We start from the raw sequence: 24,376 nt of genomic DNA on the forward strand, positions 1-24,376 counted from the left end.
TTGCTGCATTACTGAAGCAAAATTCTAACTCATGGATTCTTCATTGCTACCAAAAATGATATCATCAACATACACAACAATTATTAGCAATTTACCAGTGTCCATATTTGTATATAGATTTCTATCTGTTGACCCCTTTGAAAAACCCTGTTGGTGGAGATATTTGTCAAGACGGTAATACCATGCCCTTGGAGCCTGTTTTAGACCATAGAGAGATTTTGAGTTTGCATACAAGTTTTGCATCATTTCCAAGAATGAATCCTTCTGGTTGTTCAATATAGAATTCTTCTTCTAAGTCTCCATTAAGAAAGACATATTTTACATCTATTTGGTATACTTTGAATTTCTGAAAACTAGAAAGAGCAAGAAACATTCTTATGGCTTCAAGTCTAGCAATAGGTGCAAAAGTTTCTTCAAAATCTATACCTTCTTGTTGAGCATATCCTTTACAAACAAGTCTGGCCTTGTTTCTAATAATTTCTCCATTTTCGTTCAGCTTGTTTTTGAATATCCATTTAGTTCCTATGATATTCTTATCATGAGGTCTAGGAACTAATTCCCAAGTATTATTCTTTTCAATTTGCTCAAGTTCTTCGTTCATGGCCTTGACCCAACATTCATCTCTGCATGCTTCATTTACATTTTAAGGTTCAGTGGAAGATAGTAATGCTAGATAACTTGAAGCTTCGGCAATGGTTCTTCTAGTCTACACACCTGCCCCTTTTCCCCCTAAAATTTGACTTTCTGGATGATTTTTCTAAACATACCTGGAAGGAGTCTTTTCTTCTATCGTTATCTATTCTTTTGGTGCTTCATTGGTTTCTTCTTCAGAATCAATGTGATTTGATGTGGGAAAATGATCCTCATCTTCTTCATTGTCATAATCTTCGGTTTTTATCTGTTTTGGATTTTTGCATGCTTCATCAACCACAACATACTTTCAATAATTTTCCCAAGTATTTTATTGTAACATTTATATCCTTTACTTCGGGAAGAGTAGCCAAGAAGAATACCTTCATCTGCTCTGGGTTCAAACTTACCAAGTTTTTCATCAGTCCTTTTTATGTAACATTTTCTTCCAAAAACTTTGAAGTATTTTACAGTACCATACCAAAGTTAATGTGGAGCTTGAGTGCTGTTTACTCGAACATTTTCTTGGTTGAGAATAGTGATGACGGCGAATGCAACTTCACCCTAGAAGGTTGCAAGAGTTCTAGATTCATCTAGCATAGCATGAGCCATTTGTTGAACAGTTCTGTTCATCCTTTCTACCACTCCATTTTGTTGAGGAGTCCTTGTGGTGGAGAATTGCCTTTTTATTCCATGTTGTTCACAAAAGTCAAAGAATTCATCCAAGGTAAATTCCCTTCCTCGATCAGATTTGAGGCATTTGATTTTGCGATCTGATTCATTTTCAACCAAAGCTTTGAAGGCTTTGAACTTTTCAAATGCTTCATCTTTATGCTTTAGAAGACCTATCCAACACATTCTAGAAAAATCATCAATGAATAATATAAAGTATTCTTCTCCATGAGGTGACTTTTTCCTTGATGGTCCACATAACTCAGTATGAACAAGTTCAAGAGGCTTACTAGCTGGCCCTTCCTTTTTGATGAAGTGAGATCTGGTTTTCTTACCGAATTGACATGATTTTCATATAGTATTTTCAGGAATGTTGATATCTGGAAGATCACGAACAACCTGGAATCTGCATGATTTTCTTATTTGAGAAAAGCTTATATGTCCCAATCTTCTATGCCATAGCCAATTTTCATAATTTTTGCTTAGATAGCACCGTTGTTGTCCTCCCTTGAGTATGTATAGGTTGTTTGGAGTTCTTTTCCCTTTGTTCACGGTTTCTCCTGTATCAAGCTCACGAACAACACATCCATTTGATCGAAACACTACTTCATTTCCTTGATCACACATTTGACTCACACTCAACATGTTATGCTTTAAGCCATCAACATGCACAACATTCCCAGCTTTAACTTTTTCTTTCAAGAAAACAGAGCCTTTACCTTTTATGACAACAGAAGTGTCGTTTCCAAATGAGACACTCTTTTCCTTTTCTAAGGCATTATATGGGTGTAGTTTTTCTTTGTCACCTGTCATGTGTTTTGAGCATCCATTGTCGATGTACCACTAGTTTTCTTGTCCTTCTGCATACAAGGCTATACCACATCTTTCTGTTTGTGGTTCTTTCTTTCTCCATATTTTAGGATTTAATGGAGTTTACTCCTTTTGAACAATTTGCCGAAATTTACTCTTGCATTCAGATTCTTCATGGCCAAAGTTGTTACAGATTGAGCATTCTATTTCATTTTCAAGAAGAGAAAAGCTATTATAGGAAATTTTCTTGATCCCTGTCACATTCCCTTTATTTTATGCTTCTCTAGTCATGATAGTTTTGTAAGCAACACATTGAGCAGCTTTGTGTCCAAAATTATGACATGAGAAACATTGACCATTAAAGAAGTTCCTACGATTATCAAATCTACTGACCCGTTGATTGTAGTTTCTATTGATATTTATCTTTGAATCAAATTGAGTACGATTTACCTGAGGTTGATTATGGCTTTTGTTCATCCTTGAAGTAAATTGACCCTGACTCACCTGGTGATCTGCTTTATGCCTTTGCTAACGATTGTCAAACTATTCATTGCTCTTTGCTGCATCAGGATAACTTTTAGTGGAGGTTGACAGCTTTTGTGATTGAGATGTTTCTTCAGTATATCCAAGACCTATCTTTATTAGAGGAGAGCGTTGCACTTTGATAATTTCATTTAAGGATTCTGATCCTTTAGAAAATCTAATATTGAGAGCTTTTGTTTTCTCAAGATCCTTTTTTAGACCCACAATTTCACATTCTAGCTTTTCATTGTGTTTTTCTCTTTCAGCAAGTTGGTTGTAAAGGTATCTATAATCATATTCTTTTCTTATAAACAGATTTTGAGTTTAGAGATTTCTTCATAAAGATCATCTTCATCTCAAGCATCCAAAAAATCATCATCTTCATAAGCCATCAGAAGCCTATAATCATTACTATTTTCATCTTCATCACTATTTGATAAACCATCGCTATTTTCATGAGTATAGTAGCTCTTTTTACTTACACTTTGTTTTCTATTCCATTTTGCAGATTCCTTCCTTTTATCATATTTATCTTTATGAGGACATTTGGAAGCATAATGACCGACTCCACCATATGCAAAACATTTGAAAGGTAGTTTACCTTTGAATCTTCCGAAACCCCGTTGAAGCTTCTTGACAAAGTTTGCTTCCTCTTCTTCTTCTAAAATATGTCCTGATTCATTGAGTTCTTCTTTTCCTTTTGCTGAGGCTTTAAATGCGTCTTGTCTCATATCCGATGGACCTCCTTTTCTCATCTCAAAGGTAGTTAAGATTCTGTGAAGTTGTGTCATAGTAATAGTCTGTAGATCCTGCTTTTCTTCTATGGCAGATACTTTTGATTCAAATTTAGAAGATAAGGATCTTAAAACTTTTTCAACTAAGGTAACTTCCTTTATCTCTTCACTCAGATTCTTCATGCAGTTAACAATCTCATATATACGTAAGAAGTAACTAGCTATACTTTCATCATTGTGCATCTTGAGAGTTTCATATTGAATTTTGAGAGTTTGCAGTTTAGCACGTTTTACCTGAGAGTCTCCTTCGTAGCTTAGAACGATTTTGTTCCATATTTCTTTGGCTGATTTGAGCTGTATAACTTTGACAAAATTTGATTGTGATAGACTTCCCAATAATGTATTGACAACCTTGGCATTGGTTTCATATTGCTTTTTGCCTGCTGTATCTGTAGGAATTGTTGATGGAAATGTATATCCTCCTTCCATGATTTCCTAGACATCTATTACAAGAGATTGAAGATAGGCTGTGGTTCTTACCTTCCAATAAACAAAGTTGCTCCCATCAAGATTGGCGGTCTGATGGATCCCCCACTTTCTTGATTACTCATGATGATGGATCTTCCTTCAAGTGATCAAGCTTCTTCTGAAGGACCTGCTCTGATACCAATTGTTGAAAATAATACTAAGAGGGGGGGTGAATCAGTATTATCAGATCAATAATTTATTTTTCAAAACTGATTTGTATACGCTACTTCAGCTTAGTGAACTAGCATGTATACACAACTGTAATTAATGCAACCAACGTAAATACAGAGATATTTTGATTTACCTAAATTATCATGCATTGAACTTTAACTAGTATATCAAGAATTCATTAGACAGTGCAGTAAAAATAGAATAAAGCATCACACATAAGTAACACACATGAACACCAAGATATAAGGTGGAAACCCAATGTGGGTGAAAACTACCTGTTGCAATCGTCTCTGTCTTCTTTTAATAACAAGAGAATTCTATTTACAATGTTTTTACTGGTGCAATCTTATACCAGTATGCAGTCTTCTACTTGCAGAAGGCTACAACCTTCTCTCATTCTCCATCTTCTACTGGAAGGGAGCTACAACCCCCTAGCTCTTGTACTAGCTGATATGTTTACTAGTACGTAGGTGTCGGCCTACAGAAGGATACAACCTTCTCTTTTCTTTCAAGGACCACGTTTCATAAATTTTCAGACTGGATCCATCAACAACATCAATCTTCAAATATATCTGCATCAACCAATCTTATTTTGAACCAACGACAACCGAATCAATAAATCACTCCATCAATCTGATCATTCAGAATGCTTTCACCAGAATACAGTAACCAGAACCTAAGCCAGAACCTAGAACACTGCAACAACAAACAAAAGAAACTAAAACATATTTTATAAGGTATACGCTACTTGCATGTGTCGACCCTGTGTGCATATGTGCTTTCCTCAAGGTGAACCAGCGTACAGATCTGCAAATCAAATTTATGATGTATACACTACTTTGATATGCAGAACCAGAGTGTATATGCTCCTTTTCTAAAGTGAACCTACGTACAGATCTGTAAATGATGATTTAAACATTACAACTATTCCAGACTTCAGTCATACCCAGATCATCATATTTACATAATACAACATGCGCCAGTTATTCTGATACATGATAAAACCACATAAAAATAATTCACTTCAAGCCTTGAGATCCTGACACATCATTAGATCTTATCCTTCATCAAACACTAAGGTTCATCCTTGGTTCAGATCAAGCACAACACCATAAGCGAATAACCTGCATATTAGAACTCACACTTCATCAGATATTCGATACTTGTACCAATTGGCCTAATGATCTTCTCCTCCTTTTATAGTTTGTAGGCCTTTCTCAATACCTTGGACCAAAACCACTTAGGACCAATACCTTGGACCAAATACCTTAGGTCAATACCTTGGACCAAAGCCACTTATGACCAATACCTTGGACCAATACCTTAGGTCAATACCTTGAACCCGATACCTTGGACCAATACCATGGATCAAAAATACCATGGACCAAATACTTCGGACCAAAAATTTATTTTTCCAAGGTATACACGCTTTTCCTTCTATAAAAGTGCATGTGTAAGTATACGCAACTTGTATATAGTGAACCTGCGTGTATATGCAGCTTGGTCAGTGGTGAACCTGCGTATACCTCTCTTTCTTCATTCTGTGAAGACTGATCTATAATTCTTTTTTGTTTTCCTGCTATACTATGATCTTTCATATAAGTGAGTTGCTTTCTGAATTGATTCCTTGAAGCTGCTCTGCATTTCATCACAACTGTAAACACTCCTAGCATGCATTTTGTCACATCTGATATCTCTTCTGTAGATTCATCTAGTTACCATATACCAATGAGTTGTGTTGCTACAAGTGGGTTTCCATCAAGTACAACACCTACATCATAATGCCAACACTCTCCTTTTGGGTGTTTCAACTTAAAAAAAATATATATTTGAATCATAAATTGGATTGATTTCCACATGTTTAACGGTGTTTCTCAGTGTTTTGGAAATGTGTTTAACGTACATTGTTGACGGTCTCTCCATTTATAATCTTATAAAAAAATTGTAATATGAATAGTATTTATAATTTTATGAAATGTGTATCGACTATACTTAACCAAATATATTTAAGTTAATGAGGATGTATTCTTCCCCGATGGGGGTGCCTTTAAGGTTGGGTGGTTTGACAACCCACATAATTTCCATGCGTGAATAGGGAGTGGACAATCGGGAGGCTGATTGTGGTGAAAGAAAAAAGGTTACCACCTGTTCAATGATGATGTATGCATGGTTGCTCCACTATTTCTATAATACCAAAGGGTGTCCCTTATCTCATCAATTTAAAGCTAGGAAAGTGGAGGCAATAGAGTTTTAGTCTGACATTCCCCTAGTTAATTCTCTTCTACAGGTGAGTTCGCTCATGGTGGTACCTCAATCCCATGCGCACATGTTTGGGGTGTCAAATTATGGCTTGAATCTACATGCCGTAACACCCACTTGTCTTTCCTGTGTCATTACTCCTTCAAACACTGCATCTCTCCCATTATAATCATCAGTTTGGAGTCTGGGAGTATTACAGGAGCGCGGTGGATTCTCTATTGTGTGCTCGTGGATACACACCTAGTGCTCCTTGTGCTGACTTACAATGTAGGCTCATCGCTTCTCAAAAACCTCTAGCCATGTCATATTTCTTACTTCCATCTATCCTATTGTGTTTTCAAAGGTTTTCTTAACTCTCACCTAACTCTCCCTCGAACTGACACGAAGTTTATTTGTGGTAACTGTCCATGTTTTTCATTTTGTTCGTCCACAATACAACAATAGGTCCTTCTTTCGAACTTGTCATTGTATTTCCCTCCACTTCCTCTCAGATTCCTGAATCTGCAAGCATTTCATTCAACTTCCTAGTCCTTGTTTACAGGATGTGGTATCCAGGAAATTTTTCCTTGTGGTTTTTATTATTGGTTCAAATTTCAGGTCTATAGGCCAGCCTTAATTCTTCAAACTGGTTGTGTCTTACTTATATATGGTAAACGGGTTTGGATGTTTCACTCCTATATTGACAACAAAAATATACAGTTCTATCTCAATAATTTCATCCCGATGTATAATTTCCAAGTGCTCTTTCCCTCATTCTGGGGTAATAGTGCTTGTGTAGTTTTGCAACCCGAAATTTCTTATTTGACTACTCCTACTTTGTGGTGCCAACCCCTACCAGATTGACCTATGTCAACAGTGTGATAGACCGGACAATCCCTCTTGCGGACAAGAGCAATCTCCCTAGATCCTAAATGGAAACTAGAAACAATCATGACAAATGAACTGACTCTTTCCCTAAGTTGAATTTATTTGAATTACAAACAATCTAACTAATGGATAGACCTCTTACCGGTTTCATTAAATGCCTGATGAAGATCCCTAGTTGTAACTTGATGTAGCTCTTCAATGCTTAGTATAACCTGCAAACATAAACCCTAAAAATGATCAAAAGCACTTGTGATATATTAATTCAAACAACTTAACCTAATGATCAAGGAAATTAGGGATTGAACTTGCCTTAACGAACATAATAAACAATTGCAAACTATTCATCATTCACAAAAGACAAAAATCAATGGGATAAAGTGCTCATTTGTATTAATTAGAAGATAAGATGAGCCTTACAACCTTCGCCTTGATGCCATGAGGTCCCTCCCAAATGCCTTCAATATCCTCCTTAGATAACAAGCTCTCCAATTTCAAACTAGCAACATAAGTTTGTATTCTCTAAATTCTGACCTCCTTCTTCCCTCAACCCTCTAGTCCTTTTATAGATCAAAGAGGAGGAAGTTTCAGATCCATAAGAAGAGGATGAACCTCCTTTAGCGAAGGATTAGGTACATGATAAAAGGGTTGGAGATGCATCTTATGAGGGTTATAGCTTGAATAGTCATCACCTGGAAGCTTTCAGTTGGGAAATATTTAGCCAACTAGGTTTTTAGAATGTACTTTTTATTTTACTTTCTATAATTCACCTACCCTGGTTTATAGTTACAGACAGAGAACAAATCTGCGTTGTTCTCATAGTAAATTTCAGCGCATGCGTGAGAAACACTAAAGAAATCGGCGCAAGTGGAACTTAACATGGTGTGAGAGCTATTTGAACCAAATTTCTCATGGACTTTAACATATTTTGAGTTGTTGGACTTCTAAGGGAGATGGTTTCAACATGTTCATGGATGGTAATAATATCCATAAACTGATCAAGTGTCATGGAGACAAATTGACGTGTAACAAATTGCCCCCTAAAGTGCAAAGTCTGAAAAATAAGTTTAAAAGATTGAAGTGCTTTATCATTCCAAGGATCGGATCAGAGGCAATGGTCGGAAATGTGCAAGGAACATTCAAGGGAACATAATGAAAAATATATATCAAAAATCATCTTTGAGGTATGCATTCCCATACTCAGAGTAAAGCAAACTCAATGAACAAGCATGGAGAAACTAAGATCATATAGATGGTAGTCACAAGATGGATACAACCATCTGTCTACATAATCATGAATATAGAATCTCCTCGAAACCTTGATTGATGAAACTAGATCAAGGGTCTTGATCTTCATCTCTCAATCCACAGTATGATTCTAACCATGCGAATGGATGTCTCTAAGTCGAACATGGCCGAAACCACTTGATTATCGGTCAATGATGTGAACCTTTAACAAGTGCGAGAGAAACCACCAATAATGAAAATGGTTCTCAAGGCACTCCTGTATAATCTATAAAGTGTGAATATGTGATTTGAAGTCTAACACTCATAGAATTGTTCGATTGAAGGCCAATGATGAGAACCTATCGTCGAAAGTGAAAAACCTGCTATTAAGGCATGCACACTTCAAGGTACTGAAGGTTTCTAAATCAGCTTCCTAGATGATGAGCTGAAGTCGATAGGAAGTTATTCATCGTAGGAAAGCCTACGACATGAAACATGATATCAAGTTTTGAAAATAATTTCAAGGACTGGCTCAAGGATGGCCGACGCGAATGAAGGAAAATATTTTGCAAAAGGCTTTGAACCAAAGTTGAACTTCTCTTGAATACATAACACCACTTTAATGATTTGGTAGCATTTGACTCAACGATAATACCCAAAACCATGAAGACTTTCAATGAGGTTTGATTAACTATAAGGAAAATGGATTTCCCAACCCGGACATCAATGTCACAAAGTGTCATGTTCAAGAGCGACATGCTACCTTTTAAGTGACGATGTAAAATGGGCACCTTCCCCAATTTTCCCCCTCCATTATTGGTAAGTACCTCTTTAATTTTTTTAACAAGCTTGAGGAGGATAACATATGCTTGGACTGTAAGGTCATCCTTCAAATGATTCCATCGAAGTATTTTTAATGAAACCTAAGAAGGAATGGTTCGGTCTCGTCATGTTTAACGAGTCCTATACTATTTAATTTTAATGAGTCCAGTAGAGGTGTAACTTAATGTTGTTTTATTTTAAGAGTTTGAAAAAGACACAAAAAGAAAACATATTCAACTCTTTAACCGTAAAATTTTAACAAGCCTGGAGAAAGTAAAGCTCGATGTATTTCATTTTTAGAGAGTCAGAGGAAAAACATAAGTAAACTCCACCAGGTTATTTTCCATTGGTTTAGTCTCTCAGGTTCGAAAAAGGATAAAATAATACAAGAGAGAACTCTATTGACCATCTTCTATCAACGTATACCTTTTTCGTAAATAGTCTTGGCTTAGTCCATAAATGGGGTAAACTTATAATGAGTGGACGGTCATTCATTTAATTTTACGAGTTCAAACAAGCAAGTACTCGACAATATTTTCTTTTTTGAAAAATTTTGAAAAGGGCTTAAAAGAAGACTTCATGATTTTTCACTTTTCGTAATTTTTAAAGAGCATAAAAAGCGATGAAAGTCCACTGAATGTCAAAAATGATTTATCTTGAATCCGTAAATGATCCTGCACATTCAAACTCAATAACCCGTCATAACTCCTCAGACATATATTTTCCCTCTTAAAAAGATTCAAAATATAAAAAATAATATTTTTCAAGCTTAAAAAACTTATAAAAGTGGGAAAAAGTAATTCATTTCTACCATTTTCATTTTCACCAGTTCAGATCAGAGAGAGGGTTTTTCTACCGTAAAACTTCCAGGACTGATTCTGAGCCAACCGGTGGACGAAATCACGCACCATTTCCTCCAAGTAGAGTATATTTCCATAACTTAGCTTTCTATCTGTTTCTTTTTTCATTTTAAGCTTTCATTTGGTTTTTTGGGACAAATATTTTTCCAAAAATGCGGCCTTAGCCCTGCGCAGGTTTTGCTCAATTGGGCCTGCGTAGGTCGATAAAGTTTTCCATATGAAAATTCTCGGCCTGCTCGGAATTCTGTAAGAAATTTTTGCACAGTTGTGCCCTGTGCATAAAAGGGTGACTGCACTGGTATCGTGGGCCATTTAAAACAAACTTTGGGGCCCAAAAAAACATGAAATGAATTTCAAGAAAGATCCTAACTGCTTAAAAATGGTCATTTTAGGTCATTTCTCTTTCTCAAAAATGGAATGGAGGGAGAGAGAGCATGAAGCCAATGATGTGGCTACTTTGGTGGATCTTCCCACTTTGCAGGCTCTCAGGAATTGCAACCTCCTAAAATACTAGCTAATCCCTGGGATGAAAGCCCATGTATATTTGATGACATGGTTAGTGAGGACCTAGAATGTCCAGAAACAATTTTCATGATTGCTGATTATTGCCTCACCATTGATGCTAATGACATATATTTCCTGACTGGGTTATCTCATCGGGAAGCCGATCTTTCACTTTTTGGATCAAGAGCAGGGGGAGACACTACTGATGGATACTTACAATGCTTTTGCAGGGGTTCACTGCCCAAAGATGGACAGATTAACATTCAGTCCATTGAAATTTTACCCTTGAGGACAATTGCTTTCACTGTTTGCAAACTGTGTGGCAATGCTACCCTCCATCTAGCCACCCAGGCATAGATGCAGACAGTCGTGGAATGCTGGGATTCTAGGATATATAATTGGTGCGAGGCAGTAGTGGTAAATATGAAAGGGCAACTGACTAGGTGCAAGAATGGTAAACTAAAAAATTTCCATTATGGTTCCATTCTAGTTGCCTTTTCACTAGAAAGGGTTCCTATTCTTCGACCACAATAGGTTCGAGCAGATGAGGGGGGTTTGAGGGATCCACACTTGATGAGGTGGGTTGCACTGATGGCACGCCATGGCAGTGATGGTCCTGTAGTGAGGCATATAATAGAGTTTTTTGACTGGATGATCGAGCAGATTGTTCTGATTGAGGACTTTCTGCATGGCGGGATAGATTATAGAGGTTACCCTGATATCCCACTTCCAGCCAGGATGAGACGGTATGATAGATGAGACGAGCACCCTATGGTTGTTGTGGCAAGGAACCTAGAGGCGAATGGAATCCTGACTGATCCAAGTGGCTCCAGAGACACACACAGGGAAAAAAGGGCTTATGGAAGCTCAAAAATCAAAGTGATCAAAATGTTGTCGAACCAAAACTAGAGCGTAGATATTTTCGTCCTGATCACAACGGTGCGAGCGATTCATCAAAACGAGCTTGTATGTGAAAGTTAAAAAAGTTCAGGGTTGAATTGGGTGACTAGTTAGGCTTAAGGAGGGAACAATTTCGTTGAAACCCGACCACCAGATTCCAGCCAGCATGGGCTAGATTCTAGGCAGAATTGTTGAACGAATAAATTTACTCCTTCGGTCAATTTTCTGAATTTTCGAAATGCCCCATTATTTTATATATTATAAAAAAATTAATATATATATATATATATATATATATATATATATATATATATATATATATATATATTCGGGGTGGCGGGTCACCAACCTGCCACCCCCCAACAACCCACCTCTATATACAACATACCATATGTTTGGGCCAGTGGGAATCGAACCTGCTCGGCCACGTGGCCGACCTGCACCACGGGCGGCCAAACCAACCATTAATACGCCAACCACAACCCCTATTCATTTGATGCGACGGCTCCATTAAGAGTGCCAAATGCGTAATTGCGTGCCATTCAAACAAAATATGGCCTAAATATATATATATATATATATATATATATATATATATATATATATATATATATATATATATATATATATATATATATATATATATATATATATATATATATATATATATATATATATATATATATATATATATATATATATATATATATATATATATATATATATATATATATATGCGGATTTTGTGGGGAGGCAGGATTTGATCCCCCGACCTCCCCTTAACCAATTTCCATATTTCACCAATGCACCAAACAATTTCATTGTTTTATCCACCCAAATTTTACATATAAACCTATCATTTTTTCAGTGCGCCCAACATGGAGGAGCAGAGGAGCGAACATGTGGATTGGGACATATTTTTTTATTAATTAATTTGCAGGTGGAACCATGAACTTGGGAAAAGAACTGGCGGAACCATGATTGAGCCAAATTCTCAAGAGGGCGAAATTTTGCCAGTGTCCAAATTGGACAAACTATGTCTATCCTACACCTCTCAGCGACACGAACCTGATGGCGTAGTTAGAATTTTGATCTGTGTAGCATATATTCAAATGACTCGGAGGAGGGAATATTTGAGGAATCTAGGGGGAATCTAAAAGAATCATGTATCTCCAGATTTCCACTTTCTTAGAATTCAGAAATTTGACAGTAAATTTTACACTATTTGATGCCACAAATTTGTTGGTGCATTCATATTTTACATTTGATCATTTCATTTTTCGGCCACTTTTCAAAGTGGAGTGGAGGTGTCAACATTCAACGTGCGAGCAGTCATTCCATGAGATTCGACGCCGCGACATTGATGGTACGACCAACTTCAACAGTTTGACATCCTTTCCTTCAGATGGCCCTAGGATGTGAGGTATATGCAGTTTGTTCATGTACTTAGTTTTGTTATGAGATGCATTGTGCTGCATAGCTCCCTGTTTGATGTTTGATGTGGGATATTGTTTTCTTACTTGTTTCATGATTCATACTTGATGTGACGTGGAATCATCTATGGGATGTACTTGTTATCATGATTTTTTTGAGATCCCTTTTTTGTTATGTTGATGGGATCCTCATGTGTCTCCATGTATTTTTGCATGGAGATCCCTTTTATGCCATGTTGGCGGGATGCTCATTATCATCACGCATGAGTTTAGGACACACTAATAGGAGTCCTTTTTGAATGAGATTTCCTGCAGTGGAACGTCTCTTGGAGCCACTCCTGCGTGAGGGAATTTTCCTTGTATGATAGGGATTTCACCACCTATGTACATCATCACTATCGACAACACTTAATGCAGTAGCCTACATCATATTGACACTGGGACCTGAAGATATAGTCCCTTCCGGACGAACTCTGTTATCAACATCTTGCGTTTTATGTTGCTAATGATTGTCATGTTCCTTCTTCTTTACAACATGCAGATATGTTCAATTATGCTATTTTAAATGCAATTCTAATCACATCACGAAAGTAAAAGATCTTGGTTAAATCCAGGAGTTGAGTCAACACAGATCAAATTTGGTATCAAAGTGGTCTTTGCATGGATGTGAATTGCAAGCTTGAACAATGGAACGTTCAGTGACAGAGGATGAAAAAGCGATGTATGAGACCATGCTCAAATTTCCCAAAAGGTGGAAATAATGTATGAAGCTCTACAAAAAGAGGCCGAGGAAAAGGAGTGATTGCAACTTCAGTTGTGAGCCACGGAAGAGGTCCTCGAAGAACTGAAGCACAAAAAACAGAATCTTCAAACAGAGAATGATGGATTGAAGGCGCTTCTACATGAAGAGAAAGAGGAAAAACAAAATTTTCTACAACAGTTGCAAGCTAAGGATGGGGCCTTGGAAAAGCTGCAACGGGACGCATGTGAGGTAAAACTTAATTCTCTAAATTCATGTGTGTCCTAATGATGATTTCACTATGAAAATCATACCACAGGAATTGGCTCCAAACTATTGAAGAAAATGGGTTATGAAGGCTTAGGCATTAATGGCCAAGGCATTGTCAACCCCATCAAAGTGGAAGAATTACCTCGTCAGGCAGGACTTCGTTATTTCAGGAAAAAAGTTGGGGAATGCATCGAGACAGCTAGCGAACCACCAACAACAGATGATGAGAAGCCCTCATCAGTTCTTTCCAAATCGACAGAGGAGGTAAAAGATGTTGATTTCCTTTCAGTTTCATCTTCACATAGTATGATTTTTGTTGGAGATGTGGAGATCCCTATTATAGGGACAAACATGAGGCTCCTTACTAGGATGAGGTACAAGGAGGAAGAGCTTGGTGTTAATAACCAAGGCATAACTCAACCATTGGAGGTTGTGTATATACCTCAATTTGCAGGCTTGGGATACACCGAAGGAGAATGCTCAAAAGGTGTCAGATTCTTCTGAGATATCGTCGAAATCATCGAGGGAAGAGAATGATGAGAACACATCCCCATCATCCCATGGCAGTTCCCATTGTAGGGAAAGAGCTGAGGCAAGCTCTCATCACCATAATGACACTAGAGGCAGCAAGGAAAGGTATAACCAATCTTGACATTTGAATGTTCATTTAGATTATAATCATGTTGTTAATGATGGACATAAAACATGGCATCGAAAAACATGTACCTTTTATGGATTACATAACCATACATTTTCTAAGTGTTGGAAAATAATAGAAGCACAAAAAAAGATGAGGCGTGAAAGACCCTCTCAACGGAAGGCAAAGAAACATGTTTAGCAGGTCTGGAGGAAGAAGATGTATTGCAGTCATTACAACATAGGTTTCCATTAAAGAGCCAATTGTTGGAGGCTCCATCCAGAGCAGCGCCTGAAAGACAAAGTGTCAGTGCATGAACTAGGTGAAACAAATGTTCAACAAGCAAAACCACCATAGGGGGATGACCCATTCATAGTGATAAGTGAAAAATTGTTTCTAGATATGTTAGCTTGTCATGGTTGTGCTTTTGTAAATAATTTGTTTCATTTTAAGATGTAAAAGTGATGATGTGTTTTCCATCACTTGTTAAGCAACAATGATGTCTAGTCTTATTTTGTGTTGCATTTTACACTCTGAAAGTGATGTTATGTTTCCATCACTTGTCAAAGCGAAAAAAGTGTTTGGCCTTATTTTTGTAAATCATGTGTTGTAGTGATGATGTGTTTTCCATCACTTGTTGAAGCAACAATGATATGTTGGCCTTGTTTTCGTAGCTAAGGTATTGTTTCCATTTCGATGTAAACTTGACCACCGAGTATGTGTTATAAACTCGTGGAAAGTACAGGATGCTGGGGTCATTAGTTGGTCATGAAATTCAAGCATGTAATTTACAAAAAAAATGTACTATAGGTTACAGAGGTTGCGGGTGTTGGCTCATCGCTTAAGGCTCCGAAGAACAAAGGTGAAGGAGATGGAAGCGAGACCTTTTTAGGACACTTGTGATGTGGACAAGGTATAGAGAAGTTGCATATTATTTTTCAGGCTTTTGGAGGACCAAAAGCTCCGCAGTGGGAAGGATTGATCTAGGTGGCTCCAGAGACACACACAGGACAAAGAGGGCTTATGGAAGCTCAAAAATAAAAGTGATCAGAATGTTGTCGAACTAAGACCAGAGTGTAGATCTAGTCGTCTTGATCGTAGCGGTGCGAATGGTTCGTCAAACTGAGCTCGTATGCAAAAGTTAGAGGTAGTCAAAGTTCAGGGTTGACTTGGGTGACTAGGCAGGCTTAAGGAGGGAACAATTTCGCCAAAACCTGGCCACTAGATTCCAGGCGAAATTGTTGAATGGATAAATTGACTCCTTCGGTCAATTTTCTGAATTTTCAAAATGCCCCATTATTTTATATATTATAAAAAAATTAAATATATATATATATATATATATATATATATATATATATATATATATATATATTTTGGGGTGGCGGGCCACCAACCCCGCCACCCCCCCAACAACCCACCTCTATATATAACATACCATATATTTTGGCTGGCGGGAATCCAACCCGCCCGGCCACGTGGCTGGTCCGTACCACGGGCGGCCCAAACAACCATTAATACGCCAACCACAACTCATATTCATTTGATGCGACGACTCCATTAAGCGCGCCAAACGCGTAACTGTGTGCCGTTCAAACAAACTATGGCCTAAATATATATATATATATATGTGTGTGTGTGTGTGTGGATTTTGTGGGGAGGTGGGACTTGATCCCACAACCTCCCCTTAACCAATTTCCATATTTCACCATTGCGCCAAACAATTTCATTGTTTTATCTACCCAACTTTTTATATATAAACCTATCATTTGTTCAGTGCGCCCAACATGGAGGAGCGGAGGAGCGCGCATGTGGGTCGGGACATATTTTTTTTATTAATTAATTTGTAGGCAGAACCATGAACCTGGGAAAAGAATAGGTGGAACCATGATTGAGCCAAATTCTCAAGAGGGCGAAATTTTGCCAGTCTCCAAATTGGACAAACTTTATGTCTATCCTACACCTCTCAATGACACGAACCGATGGCACAGCCAAAATTTTGATTTGAGTAGAAGATCTTCAGATGAACCAGAGTAGGGAATCTTTGAGGAATCTAGGGGGAATCTAAAATATTCCTGTAGCCCCAGATTTCCACTTTCTTAGAATTCAGAAATTTGACAGTCAATTTTACACTATTCGACGCCACAAATCTGATGGTGCATTCAGATTTTACATTTGATCATTTCATTTTTCTACCACTTTTCAAAGTGGAGTGCAGGTGTCAGCGTTCAATGTGAGAGCAGTCATTCAATGAGATTCGACACTACGAGATTGATGTTACAACCAACTTTAGTAGTTTGACATCCTTTCCTTCAGATGGCCCCAGGATGTGAGGTATATGCAGTGTGTTCATGTGCTTATTTTTTCTATGAGATGCATTGTGTTGCATAGATCCCTATTTGATGTTTGATGTGGGATCTTGTTTTCTTACTTGTTTCATGATTCCTGCTTGATGTGATGCGGAATCATCTGTGGGATGTACTTGTTGTCATGATTCATTTGAGATCCCTTTGTTGTTATGTTGATGGGATCCTCATGTGTCGCCATGTATGTTTGCATTGAGATCCCTTTTATGCCATGTTGGCGAGATGCTCATTATCATCATGCATCAGTTTAGGTCATACTGATAGGAGTCCTTTTTGAATGAGAGTTCCTGCAGCGGAACGTCTCTTGTATCCACTCCAGAGTGAGTGAATTTTCCTTGTATGATAGTGACGTCACCACCTATGTACATAATCGCTATTGATAGCACTTAATGCAATAGCCTACATCATCTTGACACTGGGGCTCAGAGATGTAGTCCCTCCTGGACGAACTCCATTATCAATGTCTTGAGTTTTATGTTGCTAATTATTGTCATGTTCCTTATTCTTTACAGCATGTAGATATGTCCAATTATAATATTTTAAATGCAATTCTAATCACATCACGAAAGTAAAAGATATTGGTTAAATCCGGGAGTTGGGTCAACTTGGATCATAGACAGAGTTGGAACACAACCTTGGGAGGTTGACTGCCAACATCCTAGAGACTAGAGTTGATGAAATTCCACTCGCCTATTAGAGGCACGTAGTTGGGGTTCCCAGGCCTCTCAAACATTTATTGCGTTGAGTTACTTGCGCTATAGTCTGTTATCATTAGCATCACCATGCCTAGATGTTCTAGTTTCTAGGACCATTTTTGACCTTTTGGAGTCAGTACTATTCTGAAAATAAAAGGCCATGGGGCCTTATGTCCTCGAATGACATATTTTATGGACACACCCAAACTCTATTTTAATAAAAAATCTGCTACTTCTATCTATGTTTATCTTGAATAATGAATGAATGAATATTGTTTTTAATTTAAAAATGTTGCAAATGTCTATTTAAAACATGATTCATCAATGCATTTGTCAATGTGTTTAAATATCTTGGAATGTGTTGATATTCGATATAATCAACTCGTATTTCCAAGAGATGGACTCATAAAAACATCCTTAACATGGTTTGACTACTAACTGAATAGACACCATTTAAATGTAATACTACGAGCTAAAAATCTAACCTAATGATCAAATGTCGGATACCAACTGTGATGGTATCATCCAATAGCTCATGATTGCACTATATTATACTATATTGTTCGTTGTTTGACAGATACACGTCCCATGAATAGAAACTAGCTCATTATTGGGTGAATAGATAACCCAGACTGCGGAAGATAAATTTTGAGTACTACGAATAGTGCCATCAACAAAGCCAATGTAAGTAGGAGAAAATGTCGACATCTACAAATCAAGTGTAAAAACGAGATAAGTAGAAGAAGTAGTAAAAAACACTAATCTATCACACATACCTAAAAATGATAAATAATGTACAAATTTTCATCAAAAATTTATGCAATATATTTCTTTAGGTAAAGACCATTTCTGGGCTTTCCCAAAGGAACACCATTGTAATCAATCAGCTCATAGGCACCTTTAGCTAATACACGTTTTATGATGTAAGGGCCTTGCCACACGGGCTCGAATTTCCTTGCACCTAGCTTGTCATGATCTTGATCATATACCAAGACTAGGTCACCTTTTGAATATGTACGAGGATTAACATTCTAATAATATTTGGCTTTGACACATTTTTAGTGAGCTTCACTAGCCAATACAGCATTACAATGATTTTCATCTAGATGGGCTAAGTGTACAAACCGTTCTTCATCTGCAGAGGTAGCAGGTAATAATTTGATGGCTAATTTAAGAGATGGAATTTCACATTCAATAGGTAATACAACTTCCAAACCATAAATGAGTCAAAAGGGGGCAAAACCGGTCGATGTTTTAATAGTAGTGCGGTAAGCCCACAGTGCTTAAAAGAGCATAGAGTGCCAGTTTCCTTTATGGATACCAACTATCCGTTTAATCATATTGGCTAAAACTTTATTGACAACTTTGACCTAACCATTAGCTTATGGATAATATAGAGTAGATCTATCATGGCGGAGGCCAAGTTGCACGGACAATTCGACCATCATAAAGTTGCAAAAATGACTACCATGGTCTGTGACGATAGCTTGTGGGACGCCGAACCAAGCAATCACATGATTGAAAATGAAAATAGTTGTAGTTTCACCACTGTCTCTATATGTAGGCATCACCTCGACCCATTTTTTAAAGTAATCAACTGCAAGGATGATATATCCATGCCCCCCGGTTGAGTGAGGGTTACAAATGACGAAGTCAATGCCTCATTTAACAAAAGGACTGACAGCTACAATTGGGTGAAGAGGAGATGGAGGTACTCACATTTTGCGATCATAAATTTGGTAATTATAGCATTTTTGGACTGTAGTGATGTAGCTTTTAAGCATTGACGACCAATAATAGCCAGCACGTAATATCTTTTGGGCAGTAGCATACCCAGACATGTGACCACCACATGCTCCAAAGTGGCAGTCATTCAAAGTTTTTTCAGCTTCTTCAAGAGTTAAACAACATCAAAATACAGAATCGGCACCACGACGATAAAGAGTGTCGCCAATAATGTTGTATTGTTGGGATTGGTATCGGATTTGCCGACGATCAGTTTTGGATAACTTAGGCCTAAAAGTTTGTGTTTGGAGATATATAATGATGTCTCCATACCACGAATCAGACACACTAATAAGAAAGAGAGATTTGTCAACAAAAGAATCTTCTGCTACAGTTTCTATATCAGTATGGGGGAAGTCACATAATAATTTGGAAAAAATCTAGGATTTCTTTGATTTGGATTTTTAAAATTCCAGATCAAACTCTTGTAAAATGATTATTCACTTCAAGTATTTTCCCCCTAGAAGTTGCTTTGTGAGAATATACATCATAGGGTTGCAATCTAAAATAACAATTGTTTTTCAGATAATTATATAGTGACAGAATCATTGAAAAACTGCCAAGGATAGCTTCTCCACATGTGCATATTTATTCTCAGCTTTAGTGAGACTCCTACTCAAATAGTAAATCACATGTTCGCTACTAGAATCATCCTCTTGGACTAACACCATGCCTATGGTGGCATCAGATGCAACTAAGTACAAAAATTAGTCTTGATGATTATTAGGTGGATGCAGTAAAGGCGCATTAGTCAGTGCATGATTTAATGCATCAAAAGCTATATCAACAAGCTCATCCCAAAAAAATGAAATACCCTTTTTCAATAGTCTAGTAAAATCTTGTATTAGTTCAACATAATTGTGGATGAATCTACGCAAAATGTTTTCTTTCCCTCGCAAACTTTGGAGTTGAGTCAAGCTAGAAGGAGTAGGCAAATTCAAAATTACCTCTACCTTGAGAGGATCGGCACGAATGCCTTCCTTTGAAATGATGAAACCTAGAAGGTGACCATATTGGACACAAAAAACACATTTGTGCAGATTCAAGAGAATATTGTAATTCCTACACTAAATGAAAATCACTTTTAAGTGTATTGGGTGATCCTGTCGTTTCATAGAATGATTCGGGAGGTCATCTAAATAAGGATGAACAATATGCTTGATATCATCGAATGCGTAAGACATTGCTCATTAAAAAGTTGCGCCAACAGTTTTTATGGAAAATGGGAGTTTTTGATAATAAAAAGTCCCCCATGGGCATATAAATGAGGTTTTATATTGATTGGCATGGAGTATGTTTATCTGATTGTAGCCAGAAAATCCATCCAATAAAGGAAAAAAAATTGATTTTTGACACAGTCATCAAAAAGCTGGTCAATGCACAGAGTTGGATAATTGTCCTTGGGACAAGCTTTATTGATATCTTGGTAATCAACACACACTCGAATGGTTCCTTGATTTTTATTAACATGCACAATATTTGGTACCCAATAAGTTAAAGGAACAAGGTAAATGAATCCTACTTTTAGCAATTTCTCAACCTCAGTTTTGATAGAAGCAGCTTTTGGCGGATGTATAGGACGTAATCATTGTCTTACTAGATTAGAATCCGTATAGGTTTTTATTTCATGTACAACAATGCTAGGGTCGATTCCTAGCATCTCTTCATAGGACCAGGAAAAAATGTTAGAGAATTCTTGAAATAGGTCTTTGTAAGTTGAAATCTCTTCTAACGAACAAGAGGCTCCTATATGAATATTTTCAATTATTTCGGGTTTCACTGAGATATCGATAGGTACTGTTGTCGATATGTTCCCTAAATTCTGTTCAAAATTGGAAGAAAGGGTAGATATTGGATTTTGAGGATCGCTAAGGGTCTCAGATGAAAATAATGATGAAAAATTATTCTCAATTTTATCAAAAGATGGTAAGAAAGTTGAACGATGATGAGTATCAATGGAATTTCATCCAAGGTCATAACCTCCATAATCCCTTCATCAATTAAAAAATCTTTGTTAAAAGGATCAGGCATAGAGATTGGTTCCAAGCATGAAAAATGAGAATATTCATCAATGATCATATTCATTTTATCATCATCAGATGTTGATGGGTTGGAAAAAGATTGAATAGCCTCATAGGCTAACTCAAAAGTGTAATGAGGCATTTCATCACCATATAAAATCATTTTTGATTCTAACAACACTTTCCATGGATCTCCGATTTCGAAAGTACTTGATGTAATCATGTTGATCTGTGCTTCATTTTGAAGAAGAACGAGTGGAGGGAATGCGAAAGTTCCCATCAAAGATGAGTCTTTGAGCAGGCCAACACCAACTTCTTCATATGGAGTGGTCGATTTTCCAACAAATGGGATACTGTCGGTAGAATTAGGGTTAGAGGTATAGTAGGACAATTTATCTACTTTCACAATCCTTCCTTTGTGAAGAAACATAATCGTCCTAAAATATGATGAGACTACTGCCACCATGGCCTAAGACCAGCTTCGGCCAAGTTAAAGGTTGTAATCAAGTTGAGCATCAACAACCTCAACGTCTATTGCAACTGTTTTTCCCTCTAACTCGATTGGAAAATCATTTAAAATTCCATATAGACGAAAACCTATGCCGTCAAAGGCTTTCAAAGTCGTGGGAGATTGATTGATTGTTGGAGAACCTAAAGCTTTCCAATAGGGAATGGACATAATGCATGTAGATTCTCCTTCATCAATTATTATTCGAAAAACTTGTCGAGTTTCGATGTGAAACTAGTATCTGAAAATCTAGTTGGTGTGGGAGATGTGAGACATGATTCTTGAGATAAAAAACAATCAAATGGGAGTCGTGAGGATCTACCGCTCCTATGGCTAATGATAATAATTTCCTTTGCATTGGAAATGTTTGTAGCACTTCAAGGGAAGACATGGCCAAAGGTGACATAGCCAGATCTTCGACGATGTTATAATTTTGGCCAGCCTCTACATGAGGATTAGAGGCTGACTTACGAAGAATACCCTTAGGAGGTGGATGAATTACCATATCGGGATTTGGTTTATCGATGTGTAATGGTTCAGAAGAAGGAGGAGTAGATGCTGAAATTTGACCAAATGAACTGGAGTCATCTCCATTTTCAACTGGACCCTTTGATGCGTAATATTTGGATCTTGTTTCTACCATAACTTTGGGAGACATCATCATGATATATGCCGATGGGGATGAGGAGGATTGGTCGTGAGACACCATTTTACTATCTTGAGGAAAAGGATCCTTCAAAATAGCGGGTGTGGGTGAACTCTTGACGAATTTAGGAACTTCGGCTCGATGAGAGAACTCCTTAGTGTAATAATCTTTCTCACAAATCAAGCAAGGATATCGAGGTTTCCCCTTTTCATCAGATGGTTCATTCTTGGCTGATTTCTCCTTAGAGTGGTTTCCTTGTTTAGTTTTGCATTTTCCCTTTTTATTATTTCTGAATGACTTACCCTTGCTAGTAGATAAATCTACAATGTTGATTTCGGAAGTAATTCTGGGACAAGGATCTTCGTTAGGTGAATCTGATAGAGCCAAAACTTGAACATTCTTAGAATTTTTCTTTTCTTTCTTAGTCTTTTGGCTAACAGAACCAATCATGTGATCTGCGGCATGTGATCTTGGAAGAGGTGGATTATTTGGAGTAGATTAGGGTAAATATGGGATATTTTCATACAAAGTACCAAACTAAGTATAAACAAGATTGCGATATTGAGCGTGGGAAATTACCTACTCTTCAGTTACAACACCCCCTTTGGCCACATCTTTAGTTATTACTGGTAAAAGTGATTTTATAAACCATTCAGCTAGAATCTGGTCTAGAATGTAAACTTTAACTAGGAAACATCTTCGTCTCCATTCGTGAATGTGATTTGAGATATGGGTAGACGTTGACTGCTTTAAAGAAGTAAAAATTTCAGTTCCATTGTCATACTGAATGGGTAACTGAAAATGGGTCAAAAATTCTGTAGCAAGGGAATTGAACGCATTGAAAGAAGCATGCGGTAATTCTACATATCATTTGGCTTCCGAACCAATTAGGGTTTAATGGAACATTCGTAATCTAATAGAATTGTCATTTAATGAGTTGGACGTGCACCAAATATGGTAGATCATGACATGGTTGGATGGAGCTTCACATGACTTACCTTCGAACTTAGGAATGTCACCGGGAAACTTAGTAGGAATAGATGGCCAATAGGGTAAATAAATAAGTGGATCATTAGTTAATTGAGAGAGGTCAGGCAAATCCAAAGTTGCAATGAAATGAAACTGGTGATTGGGATCCTGCGATGGATATTGATAACCCTGAGGGGTGAGTCCCATACCAGGAGGAGGATATCCAAGATATCTTAGGATAACCTGAGCAATTGGAATCTGCATACCTCCTGGGTATCCAGGATGAGCCATTTCATATTGTGGTTGAATAGGTTGTTGAAATGTATGACGTGGGTACGGTTGATTTTGGAAGGTGAGATTATGACCCATTTGACCTTGAAAAAACTGTCCTTGAAAGGGTTGACCTTGGATAAATTGAGTTTGAAAAGGTGTAGCTTGAACAAAATGACTTTGGGGTAAACCTTGGAAAGATAGCCCTTGAAAAGGTACTTGCATATATGGAACACTAGGTTGAACAACAGGTATTTGAGGTGTTGATGGAATCGTAGGAATGGATTGAACACCAGATACTTGAGGTAAATACTGAACAAGAGGTTTCATAGTAACCTGTGATGTAATCGGGACAATTATTTGCGATACACCTGGAATGGGAGTTCTAGGCAAACTTGAACCTAGGTTCTAAACAGACGTTGCCATAGCAGACTGCCCTACAGTTTGATGGGTACTTTGGGTGGACTACTGAAGTGATTGTTGGGCAGGTGTCGATGAGGTAGCCTGGACGGTTGGTTGAACTTGAGAAGACAT

Source organism: Pinus tabuliformis, chromosome J (assembly GCF_031772625.1).
Source record: "Pinus tabuliformis cultivar Carrire ecotype Pingquan chromosome J, CPIR1, whole genome shotgun sequence".
Classification (NCBI taxonomy): Eukaryota; Viridiplantae; Streptophyta; class Pinopsida; order Pinales; family Pinaceae; genus Pinus; species Pinus tabuliformis.